Consider the following 6,000-nt stretch of genomic DNA (forward strand, 5'->3'; position numbering starts at 1 on the left):
AATAGAGATAGGAAGAATGGAGATTCAAACCCTATTGGACATGTGATGGTATAATCTTTGTGATTTCATTTGATTTTCATTGTCTTAGGTAATCTTCATATGTTATGGTGGATCTTTGTTGATTGTTAGGCTAGGGTTTCGTGGTTGAATCTATTTAGTCTTTCAATATTGTTGTTATCCATTTTCACCATAAACAATTCCTAACCAGAATTATTTCTTAACAGGACTTATTGTAAAGCTTTAACAAGCTTGGCTCCTAACAGAATGAACTTCAGAAGAGTTCAGATAGCTATCCTTGTGAGTCTCATCTCACCATGGCTTTTACCTATTCGGGTTTTCCACGTATAAACATTTGTGTCAAGTGGTGAATGCTTTTGTGGTTATGATCTTATTTGTTGATTTGATTAACTTCTGATAAGGCATGATAAGTAGAAACATTAAGAGATGAATATATTGAGTTATGATTAAGCATTGTTAATGTTTACAAGATTGAATTTGTTTGTTGTTAAGTTGTCATAACAGTTAAACCGGTTGATGTCAAGATCTTAACTGAGATGTGTTTACTTTGTGTGACTGAATTTGAGTTTGGGAACTTTGTATCAGTTTTGCAATATATTGATTCACCCCCCCTCTCAGAAGTCTACCAGATACTTATTCTTTCATCATACCATCACACTGGTAGGTGTTACCACTGCAACCAAGTTGGACATACCATGAGAAGGTACCCGGGAAAAGCCTCAAGTTCATACATGAGTGAGAGAAGGACTCAGTTAGTGCAAGAGGAGGATACTCAAAGTGTGACCTCTCCAATCAGCAAGGCAGGGCCAATGACAGATGGGGAAAATTTGATGATGAGAAGAACAATGTTAAAGATACCCCAAGCTCAAGAGCCACCACAGAGGAAAATTTATATTTAGGACCACTTGTAAGTCACTTGGAAAAACTTGTAGGGTGATTGTGGATTCAGGTTCCACAGATAATATTGTCTCAGTTGAAATGGTGGATAAGCTCAAACTAAAAATATTGCCTCATCTCACTCCCTATAAGGTATCATGGCTCAACCGGGGTCAACATGTCTTAGTTGATGAACAAGCATGGGTGGACTTTGAAATTGGTGAATACAAAGACAAAATTCTATGTGACATATTGCCTATGGATTTCTGTCATCTACTCTTTGGTCGTCCAAGGTAATATGATGTGAAAGCTTGTCTTGATGGAGAAAAGAATAGTTATCTCATCACCAAGAATGGTAAGAAGTATCAAATGGATCCATTACCTAATCCAAAGGAGGAAAAACAAGTAGGGTCAAGTGTTATGTTGATGAGTGGCAAAGAGTTCCTTAAAGTGTTAAAATTGTTACAAGTGTGGTTGTCATTGCACCAAAAGATCGACCTGTTAGTGCCCGATACAACCACTAGACTTATAGAATCCACAGGAGGTGGTTAAGACATGTCACAAACCCGAGTGCTATGTTGGATAGCACGAGGAGACTGAGGGCACACACCTTGCAACAATCCCCCCCCCAGTGCAAGTGAGGGGTTTGAACCTGTGACCAAGCTCTGATACCACTTGTTATAAGTGTGGTTGTCATTGCACCAAAAGATTGACCTGTTATTGCATGATACAACCACTAGAATTATAGAATCCATAGGAGGTGGTTAAGACATGTCACAAACCCAAGCGCTGCACTGCACAGCACAAGGAGACCAAGGGCACATACCTTGCAACAAAAACAAGAAGGTAATCAGGGTCATGCTATAGTGCTAAAGCCTAAAGATGAAGCTAAGGTAGATCCAATGAGTGAAGTGCCTCCAGAAGTGCAAGGTTTACTTAACTAATATGAAGAAGTTATAGGAGATGATATGCCTAATTCTTTCCCTCCAATGAGAGATGTAAATCATCAAATAGACTTGATACTCGGGGAAAATCTCCCTAACAAAGCTTCTTATAAAATGACACCTAGAAAAAATGAGGAGATTGCCAAACAAGTGCAAGAACTCTTAGACAAAGGGTTTATTAAAAAGAGTTTGAATCCTTTTGTTGTTCCCACTGTTCTAATGCCTAAAAAAGGAGGAAAATGGAGGATGTGCACTGACTCAAGAGCAATTAATAAGATCACCATAAGATACTGGTTTCCCATGCCAAGGATAGAGGACTTATTGGAAAATATAGATGGAGCATGCTACTTCACAAAGGTGGACTTGAAATCTGGTTATCATCAGATAAGAATCAGACCTGGTGATGAATGGAAGACAACATTTAGAACCAATGTAGGCCTATATGAGTGGTTGGTGATGCCTTTTGGCCTCACCAATGCACCTAATACCTTTCAAAGGCTCATGAATGAAGTCTTAGTTGCGTTTATTGGCAAATTTGTTATTGTGTATCTTGATGACATTTTGGTCTTCAGCAGGTCCAAGGAGGAACACCTTAAGCATGTGGAGATGGTCTTGAAGAAGTTGAAGTAGGCACAACTCAAAATCAACCTTGAAAAATGTGAGTTCTTGAAAACAGAATTAGTTTACCTTGGTTTTGTCATTTCATAAGGTTGTTTAAAGATGTATCCAAGTAAAGTAGAGGCAATAATTAATTGGCCTACACCTAGGAGCATAAGTGATGTTAGAAGTTTTCATGGAATGGCATCTTTTTATAGGAAGTTTGTGAGAATTTTAGCCATGTTTGTGATCCTATCCTTAACACCATTAAAGGAGGGACTAAATGTCAATTTAAGTGGACAAAGGAAGCCAATAAGGGATTTGAATTGTTAAAAGCTAAGATAGCAGAGTTGCCAACCCTTAGATTTCTTGATTTCAGTCAGTTGTTTATAGTAGAGTGTGATGCTAGCCAAAGGGCAATAGGGGTCGTTTTGAGTCAAGAAGGACATCCTATAGCATTCTTTTCAAAGAAATTGAATGAAGCCAAGAAAAGATACTCCACATATGATTTGGAGTTGTATGCCATGGTGCAAGCATTGAATAAGTGGCGTAATTACTTGCTACCCAAAGAGTTTGTAGTTTATACTGACAGCCATGCCCTTAGTTTCCTTAATGGGCAAGAGAAATTGAATCAAAGACACCTAAAGTGGGTTGAATACTTACAATCCTACACCTTCACTATCAAGCACAAAAAGGGAACTGCAAACAAGGTAGTTGATGCATTAAGTAGGAGATTCATGACTATGCAAGAGATACAATTGCAAAGTGTGGGATTGACTGAGTTAAAAGACCTCTACAAGGATGATAAAGACTTTGTTGAGATATATGTTGTTTGTTCTGATTTTTCTAACACCTCACATGTTTCTTATTCAGAGTATATGATACAAGAGGGTTTGTTGTTCAAAGGACACCTTCTTTACATTCCCCAATGTTCTATGAGACAAAACATTATTCAAGAAAAGCATCAAGGAGATCTAGGAAGTCATTTTGGCATAGACAAAACTATGGAGCAGGTTAGTAGGTTTTACCATTGGCCTAAGTTGCAATCAGAAGTGAGAAGATTTGCAGAACAATGTGCAATTTTCCAAAGAGCAAAGGGTTCATCAAGTAATGTAGTTCTGTACCAACCTTTGGTCATACCTCAGAGGCCTTGGGAATGTTTAAGCATGGATTTTGTGTTAGGCTTACCAAGAACTCCAAGGGGATTTGACAGTGTGTATGTAGTGGTTGATAGGTTCAGCAAGATGGCACATTTTATACCTTGAAAAAGTACCAATGATGCCACCTACATTGCAGGACTCTTCTTCAAAGAGATAGTTAGAATTCATGAACTTCCAATCAGCATAGTCAATGACAAAGATGTAAAGTTCTTAAGCCACTTTTGGAGAACACTTTGGAGAAAGTTGGGCACAAAATTATCTTTTTCATCTGCCTACCATCCTCAATCAGATGGTCAAACATAGGTAATAAACAAGTCCTTGGGTAATCTAATAAGATGCCTCACCAAACAACATGGGTAGACTTGGGATTTGGTAATCGGCCAGGCAGAATATGCATACAACGGCGCAGTTAACCAAAGTATAGGTAAAAGTCCCTTTGAAATAGTGTATGGTTTTCATCCTAAGGGCATACTAGAGCTCAAGGAACTCAATTCTATGACACATAAGAGTGCACAAGGTGAGAGTTTTGCAGAAGGAATCAAAGAAGTGCATGATAAGGTAAGACAGACCTTACAACAAAAGTCTGAGTAGTATAAGATGAATGCTGATAAAACAAGAAGGAATGTGCAATTTAAGATTGGAGATTTGGTCCTAGCATACCTAAGGAAAGAGATACTTCCAAAAGGGCAGCCTACTAAGCTATTGATGAAGAAGATTGGGCCTCTCAAGGTGGTGCATAAATATGGACAGAATGCATATGAAGTTCAACTCCCTCCCACCTTGGGTATTTCTCCTATCTTTAATGTATGTGATCTCTATCCATACAAGGGAGAATCACAAACACATCAGTTGGACACTTCATCACAAGATACTGAAGATTGGGTGAGAGATTTGCCACCAAGTCAACTGATCAAGTTGGAAAGTATCTTGGACACCAAGGTAGTAAAGAAGGAACGGAAAGGGGTATACAAGCATTATCTTGTAAAGTGGGTAGAGTTACCTGAATCAGATGTTATGTGGATGTCAAAATAAGATATACTTCAGCATGGTGTGGAAATTGCAAACCGTTTAACTCAAGAGACTTGATTTCTTTGTCCCAGGGGAGTATGGTGCAGGGAACCTCTCACTCCATGAAATTTTTGGTTTGTTCTTAAGTCTTTTATGTTATCTTTCATGTTGTAATAAGTGGACCAACCATTTGGGACTTAATGAATTCATGGTTCAGTTGTCCAAGTTTTTGTTGTGTTGAGGATGTTGATATCCTAGAAAGATGTAATGTTGATGTTGTTCACAAGTGCACTAAACTAAATCAAAGTAATCATGTAATAAGGGTGTAATGCATTTTTTTAGGTCTCCTAGAATGCCTAGAGGGCCTTTGGGAGCCTTGGAGTACACTTGAGTGCAAGATTGCCTCCTAAGTATCAAAAAGATGTAAATTTGCTAAGCAACATTTGCAACATTGCAAAAAGTTGCACTTTATATTGTTGGTGGTGAAGAAGTTGGTTCTAACCAACTAAATCATGGTGTTAAAAGCCTAAGACAACATCATTGTATAGGTTGGAGGATTTTGGAATGCAAAGCAAGTTTGTTTGTAAGAAAAAACCTTGTTTGTACACCGTTTTCACTGTTTTTCCTTGCTTTTTCTGTGTTGTACGGTCTAGTACGGACTTGCTAGAGGAACCTACTTGCAGGGAATGAAGGATTGGTGAATCTAATTTCCAACAATGTAGATTTCAAGGTTTGATTGTGTCTGGTTGCAGAGATTCAAATCATTCTCTATGAGTAGGTGCAAAACCCTTGTAAGCTAGGGTTTAAGCAAGAAATGGCTCTAACCTAAGAATCCACTGATGGCACCAGTTGAAATCCAGTGGAATGCTAGGTTAGGTTCTGTAAATATTTTTAGAGTATATTTTGTGGTTTTGTAGACCTTTTTGATGGTTTTACAATGATACCCTAGGCTCACAACTAGGAGTTGGTGAGACTAGGACAGTAGAAGATGTGCATTTTCAGAGCACACATGGATTGGTAGAGAAAAAGTTGAAACATGTTTGGAGACCCCAATGGATGCCCTTTCATAATCCATGATTATTTTGTATAGAGGTTTTGACTGGTGAAGCCTTCTAAGGCCAAGTTTACAAGTCACCCAGGTAGCCCTAAAACCCTTAAAAATAGGACAGTTCTAGAAACCCCATGTGTATGGAGAACCCAGATGCCATTTTGCAATATTATCTATATCTAGGAAAATGTTACTCATAAATGTAATTTTTTGGGGGCCTTGTGTGAGTAGATGTGAAACTAAGCCCTGAAAACCGTAATAGGAGGGCTAATTGAATTAGGCTTGTTTGGAGCCCAGTATAGACCAAGTGAGCTTGAGAAGGCTTGGCAATGGGTTTAAAGGTGATAAA

This window comes from Cryptomeria japonica, chromosome 3 (genome assembly GCF_030272615.1).
Source record: "Cryptomeria japonica chromosome 3, Sugi_1.0, whole genome shotgun sequence".
In the NCBI taxonomy this organism is placed as follows: Eukaryota; Viridiplantae; Streptophyta; class Pinopsida; order Cupressales; family Cupressaceae; genus Cryptomeria; species Cryptomeria japonica.